Here is a 7,640-nt window from a genome sequence, read left to right as displayed (position 1 = left end):
CTGCAGAAAGCGTAGGTTATCACTTGTTAACTCTTCTACTGCTCTTGAACTACTGATGTGTTCCTGGCGATGCGGATTCTTTTTAAAAGACAACCCCATTTTTAAGATGTAGATCTTATGTGTAACCTTACAGTTATAGGTTCCCCTCTAAAGTCTACGATATTTCCGTCTTGATCCAATATGTTCAGAACGATGTCTGATATATAACTGGTGTTTAACGGTAGGTACACCAGATTATTAGGCCTTTCAATTAACTTGAACCCTGGAGGAACAGACGGGTAGAACGTATGTAATATATGACTATTTTCTCCGTTTCTGTATGATCCCTGTATAATATTACAAGTAATATCTATTGTGGTCACTTTTAAGATATTTACAGTTGAATCTCCAGTATGTGGCTTGTTAGCTTCTAATATACCTCTTGATTTAGTAAACCCTAATAATTCACCTATTGTCTGCTCCTTACTGAAATCTAAAAAATATTTTGAAGTAATGTCCGTTTTCATTGTGTTGTTGTTTCCTAATATCGCAATATTATCTTTCCCCAAATTCTTCTGTATTAAGTCGTTTATATCATCGATTTCGTAGGATCCTGTAGGGAGGGAATACTCTTCAAGGTCGTAATATTCATTTTTTACTGTCCTTCGTTTTGTAGTAATGCAATTTGTTGTTTATCCCCTCAACAATGTTAGGAATAGAGTTATACGTAGTAAGATCTAACAAAGCCGCTTCCCATATTTTATCCTTCTGCAATCGTAACGCAGGAAAAAGTATACTACGCATTATAGATGAGTTACTCGTTATCGAGACGGTATAGGACGACATCTTAAGTGTTACTAACACTTTTTGCTAAAAACTCCAAACATAAATGCCCACAAATCGATGTATCATCAGGTTGTTCTCTTTCATAATTGTAAAATACATTCGTTGCTGTTCGAAAATATCGCTGCAATTCATTTGGTGGAGGTAAATTTCCAAAACTATCGAAATAATAGACGGATTTATTGAGTTTCTTGTAACAAACCCAATGTGTACCGGGTCCATCGCTATTATCCAAATTTACTATTCCGGTTTCATTTTTCCACATTTTATTAGGTAGCCCGTCCTTCATAAAAACTCCTCTGAAGAAAGGAATCTTTAAACAAGATGCATATTGAAATAAGTCTTTATTAGTCAACGCTTTATTAGGAATGATTAATTGGTTCTTTTTATTTAATACGCACGATACGGTCTTAGATACAGTCCTTGACCTTTTTTTAACATTGACCATAGTGATTGCTTAGATTTTCTCTTGCCAGTGTTAGATCTTCGCTTCCTTCTTATATTACCTCCACGTTTTTTTGTAGATGTTTTTCTTCTTCTTCTTCTTCTTCCACCTCCTATTGCTGTTTTTCCCCTCATTGCTGCTGCGACCGCTAACGCTGTTGCTCTTTCACCAACACTGGCGTCACTCGATTTTACTCTTTGCCAAGCTTTTTCAGCAAGTACTCTATCAGCTATCGATCTGTTTGTGGAATCCGTAAACTTCGAATACGATATATCGTGCTGTTTACACGCTTGATCTAACTTGTTTATTCCAGGATCACCTCTTGCCAAGCGTTTCTTCAGTTTAGTACCCGGGCCGCAATATTGATAACCAGGAATGTGCAATTCAACAGGCAGTAAATCAATTGATTTATTAACTATTGATCCGAAAGGGATATGTCGTAAAGGCTTCGTCAGTAGAGATAGTGCTGAAGACACAACTCCTCCTCCTTCCTTATATAGCTCTGGATGATGACTGGTACGAGTAACCTCTATCATCGGTATTTATAGCACAATAGCGATATATCAAGTACAGTGTACTATACGGGTTCTTTGTAAGGAATGTTTAACTCTTGGTGATCTCTGGTTGTTTTATATTTTAAAGAGAGGTTCGGAATTTCATCGTTTTATGATCAATAAAGTACTTTTGCACAATATACGTGTTGATCCACTCTTCTTTTTTGTTTTTTTCAATCTTCGGTTTGTTTACTACCAAAAGGTTATAAAAATCAAAGAATATTTCACTTAAAACTCTTACAATATAGTTTACGTTAACAGCGTCATCAAAATGTTCCGGAGGACCGACTTCTGTTAATTTTCTACTTCCACAGTTGTAATCCTTACCATCGTTAAGTTTAAGACTGTTTGAGGTTTCCAGTAGTAATGTTTGTAGATTGACAGCATCTTTACTCTCAATAGGGTCGTTTACAAATTGTAAACGTTTATTACCGATATCGTAGTCACCATTCGGTGTTACAGGTAACCTGTCTCCTTTAGCATTAGACCTCGATCTAATGCCTTGATCGGAATATCGTCCAAACTTATCCACACTCATAATTAAACTGCTAATTATTTGCTTGACCAAATGTGTTTATACATTCCTTCTATACTATTATTTGTCTGTTTCGTAGTTCATCAATTAAAGCCACCCATTCGTTTTCTAGACCCGTGTGGCCTGCTTCTATTGCTTCATGTATTAATCTCATACGATCTACTAATTTATTTGCATCATTGTAATAGATTATGTTTGTGCTGTAAGTGTTTTTTAACAGTCCTTCGCCTGAAGGTGTTGGACTATTCACTTTTATTTTCTTGTGTTGTATGTTTATTTCAGCTGAAGAAATAGCTCTTCTTTTTAATGGATTTTTTTTAGACGGAAACAGGTCAGATATTACGTTTCTATACTTTTCCGATCGATTTCTATATATCGGGTTGTCTGGTAAATATCCTTTTCTATGAGTGTTTGTATCGTGACAAATAGTTTTGAAATGTTTCAAGTCTCTTGCACTGTATCTACTCGGTTTGCTTCTAAATATTAATTCAAACAATCCCAGAGTACCTTTATACTTCTTATCACCAATTAAAATGTTATCATCCTCATCCACATCGAGTAGACTGTTACCGATCATCATTCCTTTTCTTTCTAGCCTCGCTCCGTAAACATGATAATTCCTGTTAGCTGGTGTTGAGTGTAACATTTTCAATACATACTTCCTTCCAAGTTCACCTTTGGATGCTATTTCTGTGCCCAACTTGCTTATGTTTGATGGATTGGTTATTTCCTCCTCTTTTCTTTCGACCTCTGAGACTTCTTCGTCCTCTTCCGTTATGTCTTTATCCCTAACATCTTCCATCGGTTCAGATGCGTCGGACTCTTCGGATAATTCAGTATCCTCATAACGATCTATTTCATGTTGTTCCTCTTCATATTTAGATAACGGAAGAATAATTTCTCCTTCTGTAGAAGGTCCAAGTTTTCTCAGCTTTTGCGTCATCTCTTTTATGGGTTCGATAACAGGTTTAAATGTTGATTCTAAAAATGCATCCCTTTCATTTATACCCAACCTCAATGCTCTATTTTTTCGCCTAATAGCATCACTGAGAGATTTAATCTCTTTTAACAAATTTTCTTGCTTAACCATGTTCGCACCTTGAACACAGGTATAATAATGTCCATCTCAATTTTTTTCAGTGTATTAAAACAAATTTATCAAATCCGATTCGATATCGACCGTTTTTCACAGGTTCGTCTTTGTCAATAACTAAAAACCCATATTTATCTGCCCAAGCCTTCCCACAAAGCTCTTTGAATTGTTCAAACCTCATATCTGCACCAACATGATCGTTATAAATGTGTTTTAGGTTTGTATCATCTTGCTTGAATATAACTATAAAGTTAGCGTTATCTCTGATCAATTGCTTTGGAATTTTACTATACGTCTGGCCTATATATATACAGTCTATATTATTATGTCTACCCATAGCAAAGTAATTTCTAACTGCGTCCTGATTTTCGCAGGATACGTCATCAAATATAAAGATAGAGTATGGTTTAGCTTCGTTCGGGTGCATTATATTCTCGCTTGCATTAAATTTGAAAAATTTGACATCTGGTACTTCGGATAGGATTTTATCTAAAAGTTGATACTTTGGTTGTTGTAAAGACTTTGAAAATATATATATGTTATTGAACCTTAATCCTTTTGGATTGGTAATCATGTTAAACACCACATTTGTTTTTCCACAGTTTGATGGACCTGTCACAATGCAACGAACCGTATTAGGAAACAACAGACCATGTCTACCCTCGTTGTTACTAACATTATCAACAGTCAATCGGTCTACATTGTCTATGTCGAAATGCTCCTTATGATGTATTATCTCCATGTTCCTCTTTGATGGTTCAAGATTGACTGGTTGATTGGTCTAGATCAAGTCCTTTTTGGGTATCCATGAGTCTTCACTTTCTTTAAAACCCAACCAACGCACTAAGACTCTGTCTTTACTTCGTTTTAACACCTTCTCAACGAGATAAACATCCCCGACTGTGGACTTTAACATTTCATGACCGTAGAACCCACCTTGCAGTAATTGTCCTCTATTATCTTTCAAAATATATGTTTCGGGTAGAGTTGGCTGCACTTTATAGACAGTAAATACTTCATTAGTCCAATTCGGTAAGTATTTTTTGCTAAACACTCCTTTGTATTTACTTATTCTGACTTTGTCACCGACATAAAACTTTGCAGGCTTTCTTTTTTCTATCTTCGGTCTAGTATTGTGAGTAATGTTTTGTAAAACGAGTTTTTCATTGTCCTCGTTTACCTCATTCGGTGTCATACCAATCGTTCTGTGGTAGTTGTTATTATAATCATTTATTAGCTTTGTTAAAACATCATACCAAATATGCGAACCTCTGTTTGAAAACATCTTGTACATCGCTCCTTTAAGGGTTCTATTAAATCTTTCAATAATTGCCGATTTTTTCTCAGACTTTGTAGAGTAGTGGTTTATGTTATGTTTTTTCATTATTTGTTGAAAGTGTTTATTGAAGTACTCTTTACCATCGTCAGTTTGTAGATGCTTTATTGTGTTTTTATCTCTTTGAATGATAGTTTCCATGGCTTTGGCAACTGTTGAGCCCGATTTGTCTTTTAGCGGAAAGGCATCGGCTTTCTTGCTAAAACAGTTTATAACTGTCAATATATAATTGAATCCTTTATTTATTTTGCTATACGGTCTAACTTCGATTAAATCTGCTTGATACAAATCATTTATTCCCTTAACCACAGTATTTCTTCTTGGAAAGTTTATTCTTGCGGGTTTATGCAGCTCATTTACAATCTTGCTTTTTAGATCCATGTTCTATGTTTACTCCCTTAGGTCCAAAGTGCAACTGAAGATTACCTGTCGTCAAACTATTTATGTCATGCCTGTTTGATATTAATCATTAGGAAAACATTATCTGGTAATAGGCATAAGGGAATAGTGACCATATGGTAAAGTGTGAATACCGTCAGCGAGAATCACTCTTTTGTCGTCATTTGCAGACAATGCTCTCTTCACTTCTGTGACACTGTACAGATTATGGTTTAAGCTTCTGATGGTGTTGAAGGTTGCAGTGACGCTTTTATTTTCAAACAAACATTTCTTGTACTGTTCAAAGCTCAATTTCTTCTTTAAATAAAGCTTATTGATTCCCTTTGCTTTCTTGACAATCCTATCGTCCTCAACAATGTTAGGATTAAATAGTTTAAATGCGTATAATTTTGACATGAGAGAAACATGTTCTTCCATAGGTATACCATTCGTTTCATCCTTAAACTTGCCTAATACTTTCTTATTTTTCTCGTCGTAGTTGGAATGATTCTTTGGGTAATCGGAAAAATCAAAGTCATTCTTGTGTGGAAAGGTTCTTAAATCTTCATACATATCCAGGGTTTTTATCCAATAGTTGAATGCGTCGGTATCCATGTATGTAATACCAATGTTGTCCCTTCCGTAGTAAGCAACCATTTTGTTGTAATGGAAGTCATACATATGCGTTTTAGAAATGTCAAGTATAGACATACCTACATACAGAGGACGATCCATCTTTACAGTTGTTTTATTCATACACACCGCAACAAGGCTTTCGTTTATAATAATTGACGTTTTAAAATTAGGTTGTTGAACTAGTTTTTGTAATTTCCGTGCATTTGTAACTAGTTTTACATTTTTATGTTTTCTTTTGTTTTCCAAGGTTTTGCCAAAAATTGCATTATTCATTAGTTTAAAAAAATCCTTTTGAAAGGTCGACGTGGCTGCTGTTCTTCGTGTTGTATTGGAATCAATATATGGTTTTAACCAACAGGATTGAGAAAACTGAATGGCTCGATGGACTTTTGTAAGATGAAGACCGAGTTCGATAGCTTTTTGAACCACCCAGAAGTGAGCAACATAACGTTGTTTGTTAAAAAGTGTCATCATTAATATAGGAAATTTTCCATTTGAAGGTACCTCGGTCCTTGCTAGGAGCGGAAGGTCGTAATGAAGATCGTGCAGGACTTCTGGATATTCAAAGTCACAGTCCAAAATATATCCGGTATCGCCATACTTTGAAATGAGGGATATATCGCCGATGGAGTCTGGATCAACCCACTTGAAATCGCCATATGGTAACGGTTTGGACATAGCCCATCCATAAAGATTATTCGCGTCAAAGTACCCTAAGTATACTGAGTCTTTTTTTTCATCATAGTTAGGAAGATGTTTGTTGTTAGCTTTAACGTGTCTGGTTACGCTTTGAGTTAAACCACCTCTAACGCCGGATTCAATCATTAACAACATGTCAATGTCTGTAAGCAGTTCTAGATTGCATTGTGTCTCTTTTAACATGGCTTGCCAAGCTAAACCTGGAGACGTGTAAGAATGGAGTGGGTCTAACCCATATGCATTCAAACAAGTGTTTCGAAATTCTTCCATTACGTCGCATAGAAGGGTTACATCTAGTTTTACGTAGAAATCAGAGTACTCTCCAAGGGTCCTCATATTCAGTTCGTTCCATACCCTACAAGCGTGCTCATAATCCTCCGATGTAACTTCACATTCGTTGAGCTTATTGTAGAAATGATGACGAGCAGGAAGTGAAGTCTCATTGAATCTATGTAACCCATCAACATAATCGTACGGGAACACTCCTTTACGCAGCACTAAATTAATCTTCTCAGGAGGAACAATCTTAAGTGTTTCTACTAGATTATCTCTTTTTAGGTTTTCCGATAATTTCATAAGACTTGATGGCATAAACCTGAAAGAATCAATAAATCGAAGTTTCATTTTTCCAATCTTTTTAGAGAAACTAATGAATTTTTCCGTGCTGGTAGCTAAAACATCGATAGGCCCATCATCTCTTCCTAGTTCTGGAACTATGAAATGTGCATCGTACCCACTAAGATTGTGTAAAACTACAGGGATGAACCGTGGTATCTTATAGTTTAGATTGCAACTATTGCAAGCAGGTCCTCTATAATCGCCACTGAGATGATCGTGGTCATGGACTCTCACATTATCCTCAGTAAATTCTTTCTTACAAAGGTAACATAATGCTGCTGATTCGTGTTGTACGAGCTGTTCTTCTTCAAGTACCTTCATTGGTATTATACCATTATACAACTTTTCGACTTTTTTAGCGATATCGTAGAGGGTATCCATAAACAACTTAGCGGCGTCTTCACCTCGATACAATTGCGGCTGCGATGTCAAACCAAAGCGTTGTAGATGTTCTTCATTCAATGTTGATTTTATAAGTAAGCAAAAACTATTTGGTTTATGTGCTTGGTACTTGGTTCGTCTAT

This window comes from Macrosteles quadrilineatus, unplaced genomic scaffold (assembly GCF_028750875.1).
Source record: "Macrosteles quadrilineatus isolate MER2022 unplaced genomic scaffold, UCM_ALF_1.0 Scaffold_8__2_contigs__length_117827958, whole genome shotgun sequence".
Lineage (NCBI taxonomy): Eukaryota > Metazoa > Arthropoda > Insecta > Hemiptera > Cicadellidae > Macrosteles > Macrosteles quadrilineatus.
This window is presented reverse-complemented; position numbering follows the sequence as displayed.